General features: G+C 41.8%; 1 long non-coding RNA gene across 1 annotated transcript; it reads right to left on the bottom strand.

Annotated features, from left to right (window-relative positions):
- Positions 1–12,387: 12,387 nt before the first annotated feature.
- On the bottom strand, positions 12,388–15,289 carry LOC125942757 (uncharacterized). Its single transcript, XR_007465337.1, has 2 exons — positions 15,120–15,289; positions 12,388–12,555 (listed from the first exon to the last, which is right to left on the bottom strand). It is a non-coding gene; the product is annotated as an uncharacterized LOC125942757 (long non-coding RNA).
- Between the last annotated feature and the right edge of the window lie 3,942 nt (positions 15,290–19,231).

Below are 19,231 nucleotides of genomic sequence, written 5' to 3'. Positions count from 1 at the left end.
AAAGTACTATATTTTTTCATATTGTGTTACCCTTTGAACTTGGGCCATTGCTGTTTTAATATAGCAGTTGCCAACTGGCAGATAAAACGTAAATCTGCGCAACTAAGTCTACGACTGGAATATAATATTATAGCCATTTGCTGCTTGTAATTAATAACCACCTCTTTCTTTTTGCACGCAAATAGTACGCTGATATTCCCGAAAGAACATCATACAGTAGCTTATTTGTGTTTGTTAAATAGGGCACAAAAATGCTTTACTCAAATCTGCACACTATATTTGTTTGTATGATTGATTAGTTGGTGAACTTGTCGATGAGGACTTTATATTTACTGTTGCAGCAAGATACTGGCAATGTTACATGACTGAAATGTTGCGATCTCACTCAGTATGTACATGGCCCCTTCATACATGACTGACGGCGCACTGTCAATAAATGTGTCGAAGTCAGATAATTTTATTCCATGGAGCTGGATAATCTCTTTAAAGGATGCAGAGAAGACAGGAATACCCTTTGTTGCATTGTTTAGGGAGTCCTTGTTTAATACGGAGTGATAAAATTTTGGCCTGATCTACAGTCAGTATAATGCCACATTTTTTCATAAAAGATTTACATTACTTGCCCAAACTACATGAACAAGTTAATTACTAGCTGCAGACATAACAATAATTAAGGAAAAACTGCTACTTCACCATAGCTGACACAACACAGCATTGAACATGTGCGGAAAAGTGTCTTTGTGTGGTCCCTTTAGTAAAGCTGTCATGTGTATAGCAGTACTCTGCAGCCTGATTGAATGAACTGGAGTAACACTGGGTAAACAGCATCAATTGACCCGAGCTCAGTTTCTGTATTTGTTTTTTTCTTGCCGCTATATTGGACAGAATTGACAAAAAGAATTTGCACCCACAAATGATGTGGGCACCATGACTCAAGGAGCTGTACAACAAGGTATATATACACATTCAAATATTGATTAAATTAAATTTTCTGTTCTCTACAAGGGTGGCAATGTAGGCTTGTTGGTTGATCATCATGGAATGGCATGTAGTGTACTGCAGCAAAAGCAAGGACAAGGACGAAAGCAGAAGCAAGGACGAAACACAGACATAAGCACCTAATTATGTCTGCGTTCCGTTTCTTCTCGTATCCTTGTTTTCACTGCGCTGCACTACATGCCACTCGATACTCTAGCTGTCACATTCATGAGCACTGGAAACCTAGTATCAACTAACGTCTTGCCTGATTTACGATAATTAAAAAGCAAAATATGTGTATAGTAGGTCTAATTGAATTCTGGTGATTTTAGCATCATTGACGTATATAGCTTTTAAGAATGTTTAATTATTTCTCCCATGAAGGCAGAGTGCATGCTCAACTGCTACAATTAGTGCGAATGTAGGCAAAAAAGACATACTTTTGGCTCTGGCATACATTTTATAGTATGTTGCATGATCTAATCAAGTTGTTTCGATTTAACGAAGTTCTTGATTTAACAAAATTATAAAACCTCAGATATATACCAATAAAATTCATTAACTAGACTTACTGTACTTTATAACCAAAGTATCCAATCAAAGCAGCTACAGCCGCCGCGGTTGCAATAAGCAATTGCTTATAAGCAATTGCTTACAAACATTGCTTATAAGCAATTTGCATTAAACAGCGCACGCAGACGAAGCGCGAACGTACGTGAGCTCTACATAAACACGCCATCATCGTTATTCTGTTGCGATGATTGATGCGAAAGCATCAAATAGCCCATTGAGCGAAAAAGCCGGCATCTGTCGTCTCGGCGAAACGGCATCTAAATTGTCATTGGCTGGGGATGCCACGTCACAAACGCGCCTCGACGGGGTAGAGCGGGCCCAACGAAAGGGAACACCTGCTGCTCGCTAGGGCCTCAGGTATTGCGGGAGAAGAGAGGGCATCGCCTCAACGCCACGTCATCCTCCCTCTCACAAGTCAGCGCGCGGTCCGTATCTCTCTCTTTCTCAAGCCCACTTGGCTTAGCTGCTGCGCGCGCCTGCCGGCCTTGGTGACCGCTGCTACTTCCTCGGTCTGTCGACATGCAGGACGTTGGTGGCATATGGCGTTGGCATCGCAAGCTCTTGCTGCTGCTTGCTGGCTCGGGCAGCACATACCACTATGGTACATTACTCACAGTGCAAAATTCGAAGGACTGCTCACCGACATTCAATTGGACATGTCCTCGGACGCGTCATCGTTCACCGTCACCGATTACTGTCTTCACACTGTGGTTGGCATTGTGTTGTCATTTCGAATTCATCGTAATATCACCCCTTTGACACGGCCTTCACGCTGTGTCGTAGATCACGCAGTCGTCGTCACGCATGCAGCCGTCATCCCATGGTCATTATGCCTCAGTCGTCGTGACTCAAGAATTGTGATCCCATCGTCAATCATACGATCGTTGTCACACTGGCATAATCATACTGTAGTCGGCATTCGACAGGTCAATCACCCTGATCAGCATTGCCTCTAAGGTTCTAGACCAGAATGCATGTGGTGGCGTACCGCAATAGTATCGTAGGAGACACTCGGGCAGAGCAATTGCTGGCCTTGATCACCAGGCCAAGCCTCCCTGCTGCTACGACCCACCACTACATCACTTATTTCAAGCTCCACAGTAATCCTTAATGGAGTAACATAATGGTTTCTGCAGCAAATGCCAACATAATTGCCATAAGGACCTTCTCTCTCATGCAAGACACAACTATTGTCATGTTCACTAACTTGATCTCCACTCTTGAACTTGGTTCTTGCGTTGAATGTATCCTTTTCGCTTTCGAACGTCTGATACATTGTGCCACTGACTCCTTCTCCTGAAGTTAAGTGAAATTAATATTGATTGATTGCAATTACTAAAATGCACTGAATGCTTACTTCGTGACCAAGTACAATTTGTATATGTTTACAACTCCAATTCACAAATCTGTCTTTTGTAACTTCTGGCATGCCATTAGGCTGAGTGTTTAGGTGCTTCATTTTCATTATTTAAGACCTCCCACTACTGCTACACATGATACATATAATAGTACTGTACTGCTACGCATCATAGCTTTACTAAAGGGACCGCACAAAGGCACTTTTCGCACATGTTCAATGCTGTGTTGTGTCAGCTATGGTTAAGTAGCAGTTTTTCCTTAATTCTTGTTATGCCTGCAGCTAGTAATTAACTTGTTCATGTGGTTTGGGCCAGTAATTTAAATCTTTTATGAAAAAATGTGGCATTATACTGACTGTACATCAGGCCAAAATTTTATCACTCCGTATTAAACAAGGACTCCCTAAACAATGCAACAAAGGGTATTCCTGTCTTCTCTGCATCCTTTAAAGAGATTATCCAGCTCCATGGAATAAAATTATCTGACTTCGACACATTTATTGACAGTGCGCCGTCAGTCATGTATGAAGGGGCCATGTACATACTGAGTGAGATCGCAACATTTCAGTCATGTAACATTGCCAGTATCTTGCTGCAACAGTAAATATAAAGTCCTCATCGACAAGTTCACCAACTAATCAATCATACAAACAAATATAGTGTGCAGATTTGAGTAAAGCATTTTTGTGCCCTATTTAACAAACACAAATAAGCTACTGTATGATGCTCTTTCGGGAATATCAGCGTACTATTTGCGTGCAAAAAGAAAGAGGTGGTTATTAATTACAAGCAGCAAATGGCTATATTATTATATTCCAGTCGTAGACTTAGTTGCGCAGATTTACGTTTTATCTGCCAGTTGGCAACTGCTATATTAAAACAGCAATGGCCCAAGTTCAAAGGGTAACACAGTATGAAAAAAATATAGTACTTTACGCCTATCACACCGGAATATATGTATGTATGTACGTACGTGTGTGTATATATATGTGTGTATATATATATATATATATATATATATATATATATACATATATACACACACACCGTTTTGCCTACACCATTGGCAGATTCAGTTTGTGTCTTCCCCGAGACATGTTGGAGTTAATTGTGATATGTATGACTTGTATGTGTTACGTCGAAAATCTCTCTCCCTCTTGTTCTCTTTTTTGGAGGAGGCCCCCTCTTGATGCTATCCTTGATTATACACTCATCTTAGCCCACATCATTTTATATTTGAGGCGTGTAAGGCCACGGTTCTTTATGAGATTCAACTCTCACATCGTGCATACCATACGGAATTCTACATAAGCCTGCACCCATGCTTAATCATTTTGTGATCAACTGTTAATGTTTAGACTAGCATCCTTTCCTCTTGCATGACAGTTATCTCGGCTGTATTGCTGCTGCCCTCTCATGTATGTATTCTAATAAATTGTCATATTTCAACTTCTTCTTGAACATTGAGTCCAATCTTTGCCACCTTTATGCGCGTGTTGGATGTCATTCTTTAAGACGTATCTTCACATTCTGCTTCCACTTCATCCACTTTAGCATCCTCACTTCAGTCCCTTCTCTGTCCTGACTTCTAGATGACTTTATTAAAATTGTTTCAGTTCCCTATACAGTATTGCTGGTCATGTATTGTCTTATAAGTTTATTAGAAAGTAAAAATCTTTCAACTTGACTGGGACCTGTATAACATAAATATACACCATGATGCATCTTTCCAGTTTTTCCAATCTATGTCAGTTTTGCTGATCCTCTGGACTGCCTAATAGTTCCATTTTGGCGTTTTAGTTTATCATTGAACCTAGGTATCCGTCTTCTCTATGACTTACCCTCATGGCTTCCCTTTCATTTACTATTAAGTTATTCAAAAGAAAAATCAACCTGGTGAAAGCTTCTTGAATGTTGCTGAGCAACACATACAAGTTAGGGAATGCTTTGGAAAGCCTGTGACCTGGCTTTAATTCAAGTTGCATGCCTCAATGAAATATTGCATTGAGAATTATTTTATGCCGGTAAGTGCACACATGTTTGTGTTTATTTTTGATGTTCTTCTTCGTTAATTACTTTCTTGGTTCAGTGCATATATTTATAAAGCAAGAGATACTGGCTTGTTTTTTCTTTGCATTAGCAAATTACAATATTCGTTTAACAGCACACCTAACATAAATGAGCACACTAAACGTTGATTGGCAAGCAAAACACGTACTTGTCTTTTGAATATCCCAGCTTATGTTTTAGTGTGTGCAGTTCGAACACGATTCTTGAGAAGTACTACTTGACTGTTACAAGTATGTGATGTACAATTACTCAGCACAGCCGACAGATCCAAACTATTGCAGACTGGTACTTACCACACAATGCAAATCTAATCATGCCTCAGGATTTTTTTTTTATTTGCTTGGGTTGCCACACGGCATAATGTCAGTATGCAGGGGCGTAGCCAGAAATTTTTTTCGGGGGGGTGCACCGGCCCGACCGGGGGGGGGGGGGGGCAAGCTTCTGCTTTCCTCTAGGTCACGTGATAAATGTCGGTAGTTTAAGCACACACTCTACATGTATATCAAAGACATGGGACCCCCCCCCCCTCCTCGCGTGTGCTTGTGAAGAAATTAAGTAAAAAGTAAAGTAAGCTCAGTAAATACAGTAAGTACGACAGGTACAGTGGGCGTTTGGAGCAACGGTCTCTCATCGCGCCACTGAATGGACCAGTCTTCGAAAACGCATCATTGAGACGACCCGTGCGATCGGAGAAGACATCATTAATTGTTAATTTCCGTTAAGCGTAGATGGCGTCGTCCTCGTCGGGGCGAAGTGCGTTTCACAAGTCAAGGACGGCTATACGCGTGAAAATGCACGTGTGACCAGGCTATACCTACTCTCATAGCAATAGCTTGTTCGCTGCGTCTTTGCGCTAGAAAACTTAAATACGCGCAAAAACGCGTAAGGCTTTTTTTTTTCGAAGCTTTCGTCGCCCTGCTCCCTCATACGAGAGGGTTGCATTTCCTGCGGCAAGTGCATGGGCCGCTGTGTCTTCCGCTGTGTGCGAGCGTGCAGCCGTCATTTGCCTTTACGTCAACACCCAGGTGAAAATTTCCAACTGGGAATGCAACTGGTTCCAGTTAAACTGGTTTATGGAACAATTCCCAGTTGGTCCCTGTTGCAACTGGTCCCAGTTGGTCCCCATTGCAACTGGTCCCAGTTGGTCCCCATTGCAATTGGTCCCAGTTGGTCCCCATTGTAATTGGTCCCAGTTGGAGCCCATTACAACTGATCCCAGTTGGTCCCAATTGCAACTGGCCCGTGCAGAAGCCTATCAAAAGTGTATTCTGCTGATGGATTTCATACAACTAAGGCAGTTCAGCTATTATTGCTTAAGTCCCTAGCAAAATTTCTAATACAAACCCTAATAGCCTATTCGGTTATCGACACTAATACAGTCTAGTAGGTCTCTTAGTGTATTAGTGTAATAGGTCTATTGGAGTGAAAGAAAATGTTGTAATGTTCCAGATACATAACGAAAAACAGGTAAAATTGCTAAAAGCATTTATTAGCACAGCATGTATTTTTACAGATTCCTCCTTCGAGATATTCGTCAGGTCAGCAATCTTGATTGAGAGCTTTTCGTTGACTTCGACCAAAGGGCGTCCTTTTGAGGAAGTGGTTAAAAAAACCTGGGCACAAAAATACACACATATAGAAGCAGTTAGAAAAAGGGGTGCTAGTTCTACCACTAAACGTTTAAGCTGGCAATATTTGCTTCCACATTAGAGTAATGTGGCTCCGCAATTACCAAACTAATTTTAGGACAGTGTGACATATGCTAGCTCAAAATGTTTATCATAATAAAAAATGACGCCACGTGACACGATAGGACCATTATAAAGAACACAAAATCAACATAAGATGTGTGTTCCATCGAAACAGTAGGCAGATATAAAGAACTCTAGACACAAATCTTGCACAGCGTTGTCGGAAACAGGCATGTCGATCATTGCTGCAACGCACACAGCAATCGGCCCGACGGCACTGTTCAGAAGTACTTACGTCCACCGTCAGGATAAAAAAAGAAGAAAACACCTCATTCTGTACTATAGAAGCATAAACAAGAAGTATAATTACCTCGAAATGGTAAATCGGCGCCGGGGAGAACACTGCACATCGATGCACGCTGATAGATCCACAAAGCCGCGAAGGACAGGGGTAAAACAGTTGCCTTGGGTTGTTTTGAAGTCACAACAGCAGCCATAGATAAAACTATCCAAATATACTACTCCACGAATGAGATTGCGCAGGCGCTAACACCACGGGTTCCTTAAAAACACATCGTTAATTCACTAACACGCACGCACGCCTCGCGTGACGCCTCGCCTTGATATGGCGGCCGCCATTGCACACGTGCTGTGCGCAACTACCGCTGACTATGGTCGCAGTTTTATATCCTTCCCACCCGCCGCGTTCCCTTCTCTGCGATACTGCTCTTTGATGTCAATAAATATTACGGCCTTTTATATGCGATATCGAGTTAGCAATTTAGATTAAAAGTTTAACATTTACTTTATGCGCACTTCAACAGAAAATACGACACTGACGAAACTTCAGTGCCAAACAAATATGGTTGTTCGTAAGCTGACCGGGCACCGCGATCTGACGGCTGGTTGTTCGCGTTTTTCTTTTTTTTCGCGGGGGAGTATTCGCTGTGCTGTAAACACTAGCTGTTTCCTCGACTCATCGCGACGAGGCTCAGTGAAGCAAAATTGGCTAGACCATGTAGGCGTACGTCGCTGAGAGGTGGTGTGCTGAAACTAATGCAAACGTGCGAACGCAATCTGCTGCACAATTGTACAGGAGAATTTTTAATTATCCAGTGATTAATTAGAAACACCCCTCCATGCAAGCAAACGGTCCGCTATTCTAATTTTTTGTCAATTAACTTTCACCAGCAAACAAGAGCTGTGGAATCTAGCAGTACATGTTGTATCAGACCAGCAACAATCTGCATAAGGCCAATAGGACCTGTTAGTCTAATAGAGAAACTAGTAGACACGCGCGTGTCTACTACACTGCTTGTAAAAGACTAATAAGTCTAATACACACGGCCTCTTGGTCTTATAGGTAAATCAGTACGACTAATAGAAATTTCTATTGGTCTAATACAAAACTTATACAACTAATACAAAACTGACGTATTAGACTAATTATTACAGACTTCTATTAGAATGTTGGCTAGGATTGCTAAAACTGCCAAACTTAATTGCTCAGTATAAGTAGGACTAGCTGCTGCATGTTACTGGATGTTACTTGCTTTCATTTAAACTTCTGGTCACCGTTTCATTTGGATTCAAACTGGAACCAGTTGCTACCAGAACAACTGGCCAATGTTTAAGTTGGTTCCAGTTGCTACTGATACAACTGGTCAAAGTTCCAGTTGGAATCCAACTGGAACCAGTTGATTCCAGTACAAATGGTGAAAGTTCCAGTTGCCTCTCTACTGGAACCAGTTGATTCCAGTACAACTGGTCAAAGTTCCAGTTGGATCCCAACTGGGTCCAGTCACTCCCAGTATAACTGGAAATTGTTCCAGTTGGATCCCAACTGGAACCAGTTGCTACCCAGTTGCTTTCCAACTGGGACCAGTTGGTGTGTAACTGGGACCAGTTGGTTTCCAGCTGGAACCAGTTCATCCCAGCTGATCCCAGTTGGATCCCAGTTGGAAATTTTCACCTGGGCAGATTCAGAATTGTGCAGAATATTTCACCGCACAGCATAGATATGGCATGTGTACGCATTTTAAGTAGTGCGTGCAACTCATTTCTGCTTCACTTACGCCGGTGCAAACAGGAAGCGGCTTTGTACCTCACAGAATCTCGACTGATTGGTGCACTAGTGATGCAGGAATGAACTCCGGTATTGTTCAGTACATAGTGCACATAATCAATTTCTCAGGACGCGTGAACTCCGACGAGAACTGTCAGCGCCTGCAACAAGAGTTTACTTACGCTGTACTGCGCACAGCAGTAATTCATGCTTGTCGGCTGTCTGTTTCGTGCATTCTATTGCGAGTCGGTGGAATTTCACTGCTGTCATCAACCCCTACGTGTGTACATTGCTGGTTTGGGATTCCACAACTGAAACCGCAACTGCCAGCCTTCCGTAATTGCTGGTTTGTGATTCAACAACACAACAGTAATTACCAGCCTTCCGTAGGGGCGCAATCGCAAACAAGAGACGTTTCTCGCGCAGACCCTGCGCGAGCGCGGCCTAACCAGCACCTGAAGGGAAGCGGCGGAAATGTATACCGGAGATTTCGACCATCTGGGGTCTTTAACGTGCACCTAAATCTAAGTAAACGGGCCTCGAGCGTTTTCGCCATCATCTAAAATGCGGCTGCCGCATTTGTTGCTTCATTTGTTGCACATTTGTTGCTTCAGAATGCGGCCGCAACATTCTCGCCCAAAACTTCACAGAGTGTCAAAGCCTTGACAAACAGCGTGACAGTTTTTTCCATATGCAGACATGATTCGCTATAAATTACCAACCAAACGGAAGCGCCCAGGAATGAAATTGTGATAGTAGCACCGGTTTTATGAATTATGTCAGCGCGAAGCGACGAAAACAAAGGGCGGGTAAGTAGGGGGGGGGGTGAGGAAAAAATTTCGGGGGGGGGTTTGAACCCCCCCAAACCCCCCCCCCCCTTGGCTACGCCACTGTCAGTATGCCTCAGGATTGTAGAGGTGGATGCCGAATACATATTAAGGAGGGGGGAGGGGGGGGGGTTTTGGCATGAACACTGGTAAAGGAAGTATTATTTGTAGGGGTGGAAGAATATTTGAAGTTTTGGATATGAATTGAACGTTACATGCTAACTATTCGTATTCTAAAATAATCAACTATTCAGCATTTTTTATTAAATAAAACTAGCCAAATACTTCGCAGTAACCGACTGTTAAAGTTGTTACTGTTCACCATCTGCTAACAAAGTATCCCAAATTATCACAAGTGAAACAACAAAAGTTTTCGAAGCAATGCAGAAACAAAATTGGTAATGCAAACTGTGTTTTTGGTTTCATGATTGAAGGCTACATCACAACTCCTGATTTTTGATTATAGTCTATCATTTATTTTTATTGACAGTCTGAGCATGTAAATTTTTTATAACCAGTGATTTTTTTCTTGCAACCTGTCCTTTTACATGTCTTTACAGCAAAATAGTCCTTCTGCAGCTTTTGTCTTCCGTTTTTTTTTTCTGCCACAACCATTTATTTAGTACTTTTTTACAGCTAGTCATACAGCAGCTATTTATTCTTAGAACTCTTGTTTGCCACCAGGCTCTAAAGATTTTGAGAGGTGTTTGTGCAGTTTTTTAAATCACAATTAGTGAACTTGTGTTTAAAAGTAATCCTAATCTTCCCTGATAGTTAGCAGTATTTTTCTTTTTTTGTAGTCAGTACAAGCACGGTGCTTAATTATATCAAGATAAATAAGCCTGCTGTAAATGTATTCATCTGTATTCGACTATTCGACACTTACTATTCCCATTAGAAAAAATTTACATTTTCCAACCTCTAATTATTTGCATTGAAGTAGTGAAGAGTTTGACGAAAGCTCGTCTGGTCTGGTCGAAAGAGGCATGGTAAGTAGTTTAAACACAAATCATGAAAATGAAAAATTAGAGATGGTTCAACTGGAGCTTTGTTCACAATCATGGCTCTCAGGTAGGAGCTAAAACATTTATAACATTTTTTTTTGTGGTCGGCATTCGATTTTCAATTGATTATTATAATTAATTGCATTCATCTAGTCCTAAAGAAGAGGCAATGTATTTGGAGTACTACTCTGAAATTAGTTTCTATTGCCAAGTGTTTTTTTATGTAACTTTATTCACCACACAGGTACAACTGATACATATTCATTCCTTCAAGGACGTCACCACTAGTGGAGGGTGTTATTCTGCGCTTGCACAATTATTTTCGGAGATTTCCAGCAAATATGTAGTCCTCATAAACAGTACCTGAATAATTTTAGCCTATGTGGTTATTCATTGACCATGTTAATGGATAGTTACCTTCCGGTTAACCTCCCTGCCTTTCGCATCTCATTTATCTCTCTCTCTCTCATGTAGTCTTCATCAACTACCGACACAACGCGGCCTTGGCAAACTTGCGAGCTCACAAATTTGAGCATGCACTAACCCCCCTCCATATTTGTCTTGATAAAGGCTTCTCCTTTGGTGCTACTCTTGATCCGCCCTGTTTCCTGTGATTACCACCACGGGCTTCAAGGCAGACAACCTCAGGAAAACGTTTCATGCACAAACGTGGCTCTTTCCCACTTTTGCTGATAAAGATGAATATTGAAAGCAAGGGTGCCATACCAGGCATGTTGGTCACAGACAGAACTGCAGGGGGGGGGGGGTTCTGAAAGTATTCATCTAGTGGACACATCCATTTCATCTGTTGCTGAAACGTTGATTGACTGGGGCACCTGTCTCCCTCTCACGTGTGCCCCAGCCCAGCCAATCAGAACTTAAGCAGCAGTTGAAATGGTTATGTCCATTTGGTTGACACTTGCAGAATACACCCCCTGTGCTCTGTCCTATCTTTCTGCCCTTCCCCATGTAATTTACTCAGTAAACTACTTGTTCATATGTTGGTTACCTTAATCAATGTTCAAATAGCTCAACGCTTAAACAGGTATGTACAAGTAAGGCACTATAAACCCAAGCAGTTAGGTTGGTGATTGCCACCATACAGACTCAACCAATGGCTTCACTGTAGCTTTCCATGGTAACTTTACTGCACTTTGAATGTAGAGAAGGCGGAATATAAAAATAGACTAGCATTTCTCTAATGTGCATCACCCCCTCCACTTTGTGTTGTTACAATCAGTATATTCAACCCAAACGAAGTCCTAACAAAAAGGAACTGTGACACTAATTTCATTTCACTGCCTCATTTTTAGAGGTGTAGCAAGATTCTTTAATTGCATTACCAGTTGTTACTCAGGTTTCAGCTATCAAGGCCTTATGGCACGTTTGGACGTTACCTGAACTGAGTAAACGGCACAGATTGCATAATTTCTCAATACATTTGCACAGCTTCCTTCACCTTTAGTTTTGAATTAAAGCCAGCATTTCTCTTGTGACCATCTTTAAAGAGCTTGCAGTAATTTATACCTAACATAAAAGATGGGTGCTTTGTAGTGCTAGCATGCTGTCCTAGAGTATATTGTTGTATGGAAAATGTGCCGACACACAAGCCCGACAAATGCCACATCAAGCATTGGTGTTTGCTACTCCACCTGGTGTTTCAATTTTACAGGATGTGCACATTTTACCTGTGCACCAGTAAAAAGGGTCCAAAGCTCTTCCTGAAAACTCTCACAAGCACTTATCACAATCAATTCCCCATATAAGTGGTTTTGCTGAAGAGAACACAGGGACACAAGCATAATTAGACACTGAGGAATGTGGGTAGGAACACTTTATTTTCAGCACACATGTTTTTTTTTTGATGAACTGCTTCTATACTGGTGAAATCTGTGCTTTTAATAAAAGTACACCATGCTGCTTCACCACTCCATGCCAACTGCAAGTATCCTGTACCAGGTAGTCAAACCAAGACGTGGGATGTTCAGTCTGTAAAAAATAAAAACGAGTTTGAAACGTTGACGTGTAAAAAGTAAAGCACACTCAAGAAAAACAGCACAAGAACAAATCCAACGAATCAGAATTACATTTGAGAGCAAACATATAGTTTCTATGGCACAGTGAAGGAACCTTATTCCTCCGACATTTTTTTGTTGTTGTTGTGAGAAAAGATGAAAGTGCACGTGTTCTATCCCATTTTGTGTATCTTTCACCTTTTCACACACAAAAAGATGTATTAACGTGCCCAACTGTCTTTGCATATCCATTTCTCTGCTCTCACACCATAATACCTACAGTTAAAGGTTGTAGTAATGCTTAGCTTGAGTGAACCAACACCAACTATGAGCACTGTGCTACTAAACATGGCAATGTAAGTCAAGTTCAAGCACAGCACATTCATGTGCTATATACGTGTGCTCTTGATTGTAGGTAAGATAAATAAAAGGAAGGCATGTTAATAAGAATGGTCCTTGATGTGCTATGCAGAAGTGCTCTCCTATTTGGACAGAAGTTAAGCGCAACCGCAATGAACAAGAAGACAACTTATACAGCATTTCAAATCTAGGGACACGATGTGCTGGAGATTTTTCTGAATTCATGGTAAAAAATCTAGATGCTAAAGACGACACATATATAAACAGGTCTCTGCTCAAACTGGTAATGCTATGTGTAGCTTAGTTTTACAAAATGTGCCCTACCACTGGTCTCCCAAGCTGAGGCTGCAGTCCAGTTGCAACTGCGAATCACTCAATTATGTCTAGGGCACACTTGAGCAAAATGCAGACAAAAATTACTGCACCACTGAGAATGTACTAGAGGCTTCAACAAAGCAGCTGACAGCCTGCATGGACTGGAGCAAGAGAAGCGCGTTTTGGGTCTAGGTGTGCACAGCTTGCAGTTGCTCCATGGATGCTATTTAATAAATTTACATATTTCACTTACTTGTTGGTTTCAGACAAGAAATATAATGTATTTTGTATCCTTTCCACTGTTAAATACTCAAACCCAGGATACCACAGGTCTGTTTCTGGCATCTGATTTCTTCTCAGAAAACTACCCCTCTAAAAAAATTTCACAGGTACTTAACCCCAACCTCTCTTGAGTAGATCCTGGTTTTTTAACATGACAAGGCCACTAATTACACAGTGACTCCTTGCGATGTGATGTACGTAAGCACTTTAAAAGGAAAATTTAATAGTATGACAGGTACACAACAAAGCAAAGTGCCTGTTTTCACCCACGTATTCAATGTTTGCTTGTCTACTGGCGTTTACCCTACAAAAATGCAACCGGCGAAGCTGACTGCACTGTTTAAATCAGAGGACAGAAATGACATGTCAAATTATCGGCCGGTGTCAGTGCTCCCTGTCATTTCAAAAGGCTTAGCGAATGTTATCTGTAAAAGAGTTGTGTCATCACCAACAGCCAACAAAAGTTGTCGAAACGTCATCCTGGCGCAAAAATGTGCTTTGTTGAGACTAGAACGTTGAGACTGGTAGGGTTCGTCGCTGGCTGAAACCCTACACTCCCGATTCGCGTGACCCCTACCCACTATCGGTATGCTTCACCGCAACACACAAACTGCGGTGATAACAGTGGTCGAACAGGCTGGTGCAAACGTTTCGACAAGAGAGCTTGCCTTAACCAGCTTTTCTTGGCAGTTTTCATATATGTGAGTACACCTGCCAATACACTTATTACGCTCCTGGGCGCGCGTAATGTGATGGGCGAAGGCGAGTGCGCGCGTACATAGTTAAGGAACATAAACATGTCCCGTGATAGCGGCCCCTTTTCACTTTTGGTATGCTTCACTGCAATAATTTTTGGGTAAGCTTCACCGCCTAACACGTCTACTGCGGCGAAGCTGACTTTAGAAAGCCGATTCATTCAACGCATCTTACGAGGCAGGTCCGCTTATCTCGCTTGGCAACGTTTGAACACCACACTTACTGCATCAATTTCTTTAGTTATTTTAATTGTATTGTCATCGTGATCCTGCAGCCCGCAGTAGCAGGCTGATACTGCGTCATAATCGTTCCAACTGCATCAGGACAGCGTGTAGCTGGTAAGCGTGCATGCAACAGGCACGGCGGCATTGGCTGTTGTTGGGAAACTTCCGAGACGCTCTTTCGCGCAGTAATGTCATTTGTCTTATTAAAAAGAATGCAGGTGATGATTAAATGAAATGCAGCAAAGCTGTAGAAAAGCAGTAGCAAAGCTGTTCGACCATCTCGCGCAAAAACGCGATTCAACACGATCTGGCGGAACAGCTCACCATGCCAGGATTTTCTTGCGTCCTCGTTTTTTCACGCATCATTCACTGCAGCAGAATACGGGATAGTTCTGTACACGTACTAACGATCCTGACAGAGGTGTATACTCACAGGATCAGCTTTGTATGGGATGCCACGACCTATTCCACGGGCCGGCTGCAATTTGACGCGGTCACGAAGCAAAATATGCGCGCAAGATAACTAACGGCAACACATCAAGCAGCTGACAGCCCCAACCTTTTATTATATGCATATAGAGTGGAAAAATGGATTACTTACTCTGTAAGAAGGCACGGAATACGGACCGCTTCACAACGCGACCGGCCCCGAAAAACAGCCGCCATGAAAATAAACGGACGTGACATCATGGGTTATAGCGGACGTGACGTCATGGGTCGCACCAAACGTTTTGGGCACCTTTTGTTTGCTGCGACCGGGTCGCAGGAATGCCGGCCAGGCAAAAAAAAATTGAGCATCGTGATAGCGTGTATGGCTTTCTTGACGCTAGTTTGAGACTTAAGAAGTTACATCTCAGCATGCAAGCTGTCAAATAACATGTATTTCAGAGGAGCTGGACATAAAAAGCCATTTCGTTATTTCCCACATAAAGGTTCAAAAGGCTCTACATGAAAACTATGAGATAAAAGTGTGTAAATCCTATGCAGCATGGAAATTGATGTTATGCAAGGTACTTTGCAGGCTATGCAAAGGTGGAACATTGCTGTTGGGTGTTTTGAAATTAACACTCGTGTGAAACTTGCTTTTGAATCGCTGGTCATACAGAGACAACCAACAACCGGTGGGTGTGCTGCTGCTGGGACACCCAGATCTTTTCATGTGAACCACCTGGTTTGAGCGCAGATAGTGTGAGATTTGGATGACAATGCAATGACCACGATGGCATCACAACCACATGTCTAGTGGCATTAGCTAGGTAATATACAACTTGGGCCACTGGTTTGGCATAAAACATTATAAGAGTAACGACCTGCATTGTTTAAATCTTTCAATACTAACTATAACAAAAAATTTAGTGCTTTGTTGCACCTATAAAACTACATAAAAATCACATACTAACATAAGCATGCAAATATACACAATAAAAAGCACATCGCAGCATAAGCAAAATTGTATTACTTATGCGATCATATTTTATATTGGAAGCCATGAAAGCAGAAATGCCTGATAACACTTTGTTAAAGCTGAAGCAGATGTCTCGTTTAGTCCATTTCCTTCTTGGTGGAGTTTAATTTGCTGGTCATTGACGCTTGTACATATATTGACATAATTCCTGCCAGTCACGGCAAAAGCTGATGTCATTATTTATTTATTTATTTATTTATTTATTTATTTTTTCAATACCCTAAAGGCCCAGAGGTCATTACATAGGGGGGATTTTTATACAATCATAATGTACAACGAAGTAGCAAATACAAATGAAAACAACAAAATACAGAAAAAAAACTATATTAATGAAGCGTTTACAAATAAAAACAGGAAAGTACAAGAGATGTAATCTTACAATCAAGGGGTAGACAATATAAAATATCGACTTCGTGCACATTGACGAGGTTAGGGTTGCTGCGTGTCAATTCGATCAAGATACATCAGCAATTCTGTCTTAAAGGACGATATATCAGTAAGGGCAACTATTTGTTCCGATTAATTATGGCATGCAGTTTTTCAGCTCCTTTGCTGCTCTTTTTTTGGCATAGCTTCCTTCAGTTGTAGCAATAATATGATGTTAATATGTTCAGGGCCAAGGCGTAGACATTTCTGAACTCTTGCACGTCATTTATGCTTTTAGTTCTCCTATTTCTGCCCAGAATGATGCAGTTGATTTGATTTCCAAGGTTGTTTTTACATTGCTTGGGAATAAGCTTGGAAGGCAGCATTCTGCCCTCTTTTTCTGTCCTTCCTTGATTAGGCAACAAGTGAGAATACTGCTTCAGGTGGCAGAATGGTTGCTTTATTTTGTTCTCCAAAGTAACAGCAGTTGCGGGTGCTACGAACTTAGCAAGAACATGGTCCAGATGCCTGCAGTCCTTTCTTCATCTTCGTTACAGATGTTTGACAAAGCAAATAATTGGCAGAGAATTTGCAGCTCATGCACTTCCACTTGCTCACCAGCTTCAATGCATGCCATTTTACAACGCTTGCAGCAGTTTGCCTAGATAACATATTCCAGTGCCAACAAAAGTTGTGTGTCCAAATCAGCATCACTCCTTTCTCTGGCGTTTGGGCGGATGACGTTCTGCAAGAGAATAATCTGCCTAATCATCGCACGAACTCCTGAGTATACATTAACCAAAAGATTAATTGAATGGGTTTAAGTAAGCAATGTAGCTACTTGGGCGACTTGGTTCATTTGCAGGCATGTAAATGCGCCTAAGATACAAGGACAAAAGAAAGGACAAGACACACATAGCGCGTGCACTATGTGTGTCTTGTCCTTTCTTTCGTCCTTGTATCTTAGGCGCATTTACATGCCTGGAATGGTTTAAGCATGTCACATCTTAGTTAGGTATGGCCGACTATATTTTGTGTGGTATATAGTTTTCCTGCATGGGGGTTTATGTTTGAGAGAGAGAGAAAGAAACAAGAAATGCTAGAGAGGTTAACCAGGCAGACCTCCAGTTGGCTGCATTGCACGGGGGAGAGAGTATTAGGGGTTCAAAGAAAAAAAGGAGGCAGACGAGAGTTCACTCGGATAGAAGACAGAGGGTGCCTATAAGTGTCTTTTCAAATTTGTTTATTTTAGAGTCATTAGAGCATGTATAACTTTCTTGGTTGATATGGCCAAGCACCGAGGATCTTAGCCTCTGTAAAAGGTCAACTGTACAGTTGGCTGGGTACACTCCAGAAGGGCTGACACTGGATGTCAGAGTGGGCCGGGTGCACTACCAGAAGAGCTGCTGGATGGTCTTTTCATAGTTACAGTGGTCACATTTAATAAAGGACTGTGAATTTGTGAAGGCTACACCGTGTCGTAGGCGGCACAGCAATGTATTGTCACACCAAGAGAGGTTTGACATCGTAATTGCAGCTGCAGTGATAGATCAAGCCTGCACAAATCATGGTTAAATACTCTGGAGTCTTCCAAAAAGCCAGCTGATGTCATTAGCAATTCATTGAAGTTCTCTGACTGTGTCCATTCTATATAGCGGGATCGTGTGGGATGATATGGCAGCTTCATCAGTAAGATGCTTGCCAAAAATGCTGCAATGACCAGGCATCCACTGGATAATAACATCACATCCTTTTCCAATAATTGTGATCCTAGATTTCTGGTATGGTTGAAATAAACTGTTAATAATTCCCATGGTACAGTGTCACCTTGCAGGCTTTCAACAGCTGTTTTGGAATGGCTGAACTCTGTCCATTTGCATGGGGGGTTTCCGTTGAATATATTCAATAGTGTCATGAGGGGCGGCAAGTTCTGACCTTGTAGATGTGCTCATATGCAACATTTGGAATTTAGCTTTGATTGGGCCACAACATTGACTGTGACTGTTAAATCAGTGGTGTTTCAATTCTTGTGATTTCACTGAAAGCAAAACCACATTGATATTGCAGTAAAACACACTTTTCAAAATGCTAAATGTCCCGTTAATGGTCATGCGCTCAAGAGGGTTTTATTTAGAATTATTGGTTCAGCATGCCATATATATATCCCCCTGTTGTATTGACCAGAACAAAGACCATTTATTTGTATTTGCAGATGCTTTGTAATAGGGAGGCCTGTACTTGGAAATTCAGTAGCCACACAACACATGACTAGTGTTGCAATTAAAAAAGACATGTTCTCTGACCATATGCCTGCCACAAAGGAATGACAAAATAAATTTTGTCGTAGTGCATCTCACTCGCATGTATGTGTATGTTGGTATTCTGTTTCTTTTTTTCCCACTTCCTTGCCATCTCACATTGAGCAGCAAATTTGCGAAGCCTGTGGCTGGGACTTCTCCAGATGCAATTAAACTTCCTCTTTCGAGAGAGAGGGAGTGGAGCTAAATGTGAAATATGTCAAAGCCATCGACAATCCACCGTAGTCATAGCTCATATACATCCACACGTGGGCAAGTGTCTTGTATGCATTTCAGAATGGTCGACAAATTTTCATTAATTATCTTCCCCGCAATGCAGACATGTTATGCGGTGAAGCATATTTGCCGTGCAGTGAAGCATACTGAGATTGAAAGGGCGCACTGTTCAACTGTCACGGGGCCTATAGTAAGAGTTCCTTCATTACAAACGCGCGTAAACGTGGTCTCCGGTCATAGTACGAGCACTGAGCCATCTAATAAGTGTACCGGCATCCATTGAGAGGTGTTTCTTGCGTGGTTGTGGTGTTTTAAGCCGTACGTTGTTTTGCCCTCATGATTCCCCTC

The sequence above is a fragment of the Dermacentor silvarum genome, chromosome 1 (genome assembly GCF_013339745.2).
Source record: "Dermacentor silvarum isolate Dsil-2018 chromosome 1, BIME_Dsil_1.4, whole genome shotgun sequence".
In the NCBI taxonomy this organism is placed as follows: Eukaryota; Metazoa; Arthropoda; class Arachnida; order Ixodida; family Ixodidae; genus Dermacentor; species Dermacentor silvarum.
Note: the sequence above shows the minus strand (reverse complement) of the source record. Positions and strands in the feature narration are given on the sequence as shown.